Genomic DNA, 5,875 nt, shown 5'->3' on the forward strand with positions numbered 1-5,875 from the left:
TACACAATGGAATATTACTCAGCTATCAAAAACAATGTCTTTATTAAACTCATAGACAAATGGTTGGAACTGGAAAACATCATCCTGAGTGGGGTAACCCAATCACAGAAAAACACACATGGTATGCACTCATTAATAAGTGGCTATTAGCCCAAATGCTTGAATTACCCTAGATGCATAGAACACATGAAACTCAAGACGGATGATCAAAATGTGAATGCTTCACTCCTTCTTTAAAAGGGGAACAAGAATACCCTTGGCAGGGAATAGAGAGGCAAAGATTACAACAGAGACAGAAGGAATACCCATTCAGAGCCTGCCCCACATGTGGCCCTTACATATACAGCCATGCAATTAGACAAGATGGATGAAGCAAAGAAGTGCAGGCTGACAGTAGCCAGATGTAGATCTCTCCTAAGAGACACAGCCAGAATACAGGAAATACAGAGGCAAATGCCAGCAGCAAACCACTTACCTGAGAATAGGACCCCCGTTGAAGGAATCAGAGAAAGAAGTGGAACAGCTTGAAGGGACTCGAGACCCCTTATGAACATCAATGCCAAGCAACTAGACCTTCCAGGGCTAAGCCACTTCCTATGAAAGACCTCCGGAGAGGACCTTTCCCTCAGGAGGAGACCCCAAGCGCCGAATGACTGAGCCAAGGCCACTCGGGTGCAATCAGCAAGAGGGATAATTGGAAAACAGAGGTACCTGCGGGCACACAGTCTCTTTGGAGGACTTGCGCGCCCAGCAGCTCCAGCATGGGGCTTTTATAGTGTTTGGGGAAGCAAAAGGGGGCGTACAGAAGCAGATGCATAGTTACGAGGATTGGTGGATTTAAATGAGGCATATAGACATGTTCACATATGGTTGGTTATTTCACATGATGAGGTAATAAGGTATAGCTACACACATTGGCAGGGTTGAATCATATTTGAATGAGGTTGTAACATGGTAAAAGAGTACGTGGAGGCTGGGACATCCTGAATGTCAGGGGCTAGGGGCTTAGCCCTTCCTGCCAGATCCGGTACTCCTAGTCTGTTCTTTATTCCTTTCCATTTATGGTCTGTTAGTTTTAACGGTGACTTGGCCCTAGGTATCTGGGTGTGCCTGGGCTCATTCAAGCCTTTGCAGCTCTGAGTTAAGACTCATGTAGTGGGTCTTTCATTTTCCCCCATTTTCTTTTAGACTTCAGTAAAATCCTTTACTCAAATCGAATTCTAAGGAATCTCTTCCTGTTGTCTTACCCTCTGGTATTGTTGGGTGAGAACAAGCATCTGAATGACTGAGAGTCTGTTCTTTATGAACTGCATCAATCTGTTTAGATTGCAGGGGCCAAAGAGAAGGATTAGGAGGAGGATGATTAAGGGTCCCATCAAGGTGGACACCAGGGTAGCAAACCAAGGGGATCGGCTAAACCACTCCTCGAACCAGCCTTGTTGGGAATCAAACAGCTTCTGTCTCTGGGCCAAGCGTTCTCGGAGCTTAGCCATGTTATCTCTCACTAATCCTGTATGGTATGCATAGAAACAACATTCTTCTTTTAGAGAAGCACATAGCCCTCCTTCAAGAAGGAACAGCATGTCTAGCCCTCCTCTATTTTGTAAGACTACTTCAACAAAGATGTTAAGGACTTTTCTAATGCACTCACGGATTCCTCTATAGCTTTTAGATCTGCATTCATGGCTGCTTGTAGCTGACGAAAGTGAACCGTCTTGATGAGGGTGGTGGTCCCCGTCCCTATACCTGCAGCCATTCCTCCTAAGGTGATTCCTCCTAAGGGTAGAGCTAGGGTCATGGTGATTGATTCTCGCCTGAATCGAGTCAGCCCCTCAAAATGTGAGTATATGTACTCGGTCCAATGGTAGGTGACCTTAGGCCAAATTTCTACCAGTACACAGTAGTCTGAGGATCTGCGGAGGATTGCAGCGGAGATACAAGGTGTCAATCCAGTGTTACAGGCCCAATAGGTGCCTGTAGGAGCTACTAGGTAGTAGCTTCCAGTGGGGATACTCTTGGTGATAGCACAGAGGACCTGGTGAGTGGGGGGGGGGGTATGGTCCCTATACAGAGTCCCTGTCCTGAGACTTCCAGCAATGTCAGCCTATGGCTAGGGAGGGTTGTGCAGCTGGCCGAGGCCGTGGTCTGATTAGTATAATTCCCCATGACTGCCACACCCTCATAATAGGGCGGGCTAGAGACCAGGCACAGCCAGCATTCTTGGGTCTTGTCAGGTCCTGAATAATTGAGTGCCAAGTATGCCCCAGTCACTAAGTTGATTAGCCTGTCTCCCATTCCTAGCAGCGAGGGGCCAGTGTGGAAGGGTCCCTAGTCGGGGAGGGAGTTTTCAAGATATCCCCGGAGTTCTGAGTGGCGTTTAGCCATAGTGGGGGTCCGACCGGGGGCAGTGCCGGTGCTGGTCAGGAAGGGGGCTTTTGATCCATGAGGACTGGGTTTGGACCAATCTCTTGTCTGACCTGTTCTCTCATCAGTTGGAGGGAGAACAGGAGTCCTGGGTTAGTTTGGCCAGGGGTATACAACCGTATCCCCCAACTATGCCCCACCTTCCAGTCTTTGTTTTTACCTTGATCTGTGAATTCTATTGTAATTCAAGATTCACCTGGAATCTCAGGGGTGAAGGCCACTAAGTCCCCCTTCTTGGTCCCCCACCATCCTCGAGTGTAAGTCTCACACCCCCACTTAGTGCAGTAGAAGGTCTCAGGACCTCCGCACTCCCGTGTCCTCTTACCTCCGGGACAAGTATACCAATCAGAGTGTCTGCAGGGTGGGTATGAGTTGTGGGGAGTCTGCTCAGTATGCTCCCAGGAGCCCTTAGCCAGTTGACAAAGGTCGAAAGTCAAAGGGGGCCACCAGGTTCCTTCAGCATGCTTACCATTAGCTAGGACTTGAGACCAGCCCGCCTCTAAATTAGTTATTATCCAGGACATATTATATACCTGGTGGGGGCTAGGCCCCAGACTCGCCCCACCCCTAGTCCATAAGACAGTTAAGAGCAACAACGTGAAAATCTTAGCTTTAGGGGGTTTTGAGTGCGTTGAGCCTTCCATATCTGGGGCCCGATGTTGTGATCTGCCGTTTCCTCAGGTCGGGCTGCCTTGGCGTGAGACGCGTGGATCCAAGCTGCAATTCCGTCTACCTTCAAGGCTGTCGGGGTAGTCAGGAGAACTGTATAGGGTCCTTTCCACCGAGGCTCGAGATTCTTGGTCTGATGTCTGCGCACCCACACGGTGTCTCCGATCTGGAACGGGTGCGGCACTGTCGGTTGTTCAAGCCTGTCTTGGTAGGCTGCGGCTAGAGGTTTCCAGATGTCTCTCTGCACGATTTGTAGGGCCTGAAGATGTGCTACCAAGGAAGGGCTATTAGCGAATTCAGCGATATATTGAATCAAAGAAATTGATAAATGGGGGTGGGGTCCCGTATACTATTTCAAAGGTAGTCAGGCCATGGGAGTGCGGTGTATTCCGGGCCCGGTATAGGACTAGGGGTAGTAGGGACACCCAATCCTTTGAGCCAGTTGCAAGCGTTAATTTAGATAAAGTCTCCTTAATTGTTCTATTCATGCGCTCTACCTGTCCTGAACTTTGGGGTCCATAAGCACAATGTAACTTCCAATCAATCCCCAATAACTTGGCCACCAACTGACTTACCTGGGAGACGAAAGCGGGCCCGTTATCTGACCCCAATAATTGGGGCATTCCATACCTGGGGAAGATTTCTTCGAGAAGCTTCTTGGTCACTACCTTGGCCGTTTCATGTTTCGTGGGGAAAGCCACTACCCATCCGGAGAAGGTATCTATGAACACTAAGAGGTATTTGTGTCCATACATACCAGGCTTGATTTCAGTGAAGTCAATTTCCCAGTGGGTACCAGGCCTATGTCCTCGGGGATGGACTCCTTGTCCAATTTTAGCTTTTCCTGGGTTTACCTGAGCACAGGCCCTGCAGCTTTCAGTCACCTCCCGCAAGGCCTGATCTCATCCCAGGAGGTAGGTGTCAATCTTTTCTCATCTTAAGAGGGTCTTCATCTTCTTGAGTTCCAGGTGTGTTAATTTATGTAGGTAGGAGATTAATTCAAAGGTCATCTTCATAGGCATAACTGTTTTCCCAGTATAGACCCACCATTTTAGCTGTGGGTACCAAATGGCCCCCATTTTCTGTAGGAGCTTTGCGTTCTCTGTGGTGTAGAGCCAACCAGTCTGTTCCAGCTGTGGAGATGTGGGTTGATCTTGGTCTTTTAAGGACAGGACTTGGGTGCCCATGGCGGCCTCATGCGCTGAGACGTCACTAGCCAATTTCCCCGTGCCTCGGGGCTGTGTCTCTTCTGATGCCCTGGGCAATGTATACTGCTCAGTCTTTTTGGTAGGAACAGAGCTGCCAGGAGGGCCAGAATTTCAGTCTTGTTCTTAATGTCCTTACCCTCAGATGTGAGCAGCCCTGTTCTCCAGTAGATCTCTCCATGGATGTGTGCCGTAGCAAAGGCATAGCGGCTGTCTGTATATACATTCAGCCTCTTACCTTCTGCCATTTAGAGCGCCTGGGTTAAGGCAATGAGTTCAGCCCACTGTGTAGAGGTACCAACAGGCAAGGGGCTTGCCCAGATCACTTTGTCCTCCGTAGTGACCGCGGCTCCAGCTTTCCGTTCCCCGTTCACCAAGTAGCTGCTACCATCAGTGTACCACGTATGGTCAGCATCCTGGAGAGGTCGGTCCGATAGGTCTGGTCTGGTTCCATGTACTTCTGCAGAGAGTCGTGCTGTTCTGCCTCCTCTGGCAAAGGAAGCAGAGTGGCTTGGTTGAGAGCGACCACGGGCCCATACTGGACCCGTTCCGCCTCCAGTAGCAAGGCTTGGTAGTGGGTCATGCGGGAATTAGAGAGCCAGTGGTCAGGGGGCTGTTTTATCAAAGCCTCCACTGCATGGGGTGCCAGGATGGTGAGTGGCTGACGCAAGGTCAACTTCCCAGCGTCTTTATTTAGGGCAGCAATGGCTGCCACCATTCTCAGGCATGGTGGTCAACCGGAGGCCACAGGGTCTAATTTCTTAGACAGGTAGGCTACCGGGCGCTTCCAGGGTCCCAGTCTTTGTGTTAGGACCCCCTTACCATACCCTTGCTTCTCATCCACAAATAGTTCAAGGGCTTGGTGATGTCTGGGAGACCCAAGGCAGGGGAGGACAGCAAGGCCTATTTAATGTTATCAAATGCCTCCTTTTGCTCTGCCCCCCACTGGAAGTGCACCCTCTGTTTAGTGAAAGGGTACAAGGTGGCTGCCATCTCGACAAACCCAGGAATCCATAGGCGGCAGAACCCCGCCGTTCCTAGGAATTCCCGTAGCTGTCGGCCATTTCTTGGGGCTGGGATGTTGGCCACAGTCTGTTTCCTAGCCGGAGTCAGCCATTGCTGTCCGTCCCTTAGTTGATAGCCGAAATAAATAACCTGGGTCTGGCAAATTTGAGCCTTTCTGGCAGAAACTCGATAGCCCAATCGCCCCAAAGTCTGCAAGAGGGATTCTGTTCCCTGGTGGCATGCTGTCTCAGAAGTGGCCCCTAGAAGAAGGTCATCAACAAACTGAAGTAGTATAAGAGTGGGGTGCTGGACTCGAAAGTCAGCCAAGTCCCAGTGTAAGGCCTCACCAAAGAGCGTTGGGCTGTTTTTGAAACCCTGTGGTAACCTTATCCAAGTCAACTGTCCCGAAAGCCCCATTTCAGAGTCTTTCCACTCAAAAGCAAATAAGGGCTGGCTTTCTAGGCTCAGCCGGAGGCAGGAGAAAGCATCCTTCAGATCTAAGACCGTATACCAAGTATGGGTGGGAGGGAGGGTGCCGAGTAGGTTATAAGGGTTTGGAACAGTTGGATGAG

General features: G+C 50.0%; 1 pseudogene; it reads right to left on the bottom strand.

Moving 5' to 3' along the window:
• Positions 1-1,220: 1,220 nt before the first annotated feature.
• LOC147997942 (MLV-related proviral Env polyprotein-like) lies at positions 1,221-4,881 on the bottom strand (annotated as a pseudogene).
• Between the last annotated feature and the right edge of the window lie 994 nt (positions 4,882-5,875).

This window comes from Rattus norvegicus, chromosome Y (assembly GCF_021556685.1).
Source record: "Rattus norvegicus strain SHRSP/BbbUtx chromosome Y, alternate assembly SHRSP_T2T, whole genome shotgun sequence".
Taxonomy (NCBI): domain Eukaryota; kingdom Metazoa; phylum Chordata; class Mammalia; order Rodentia; family Muridae; genus Rattus; species Rattus norvegicus.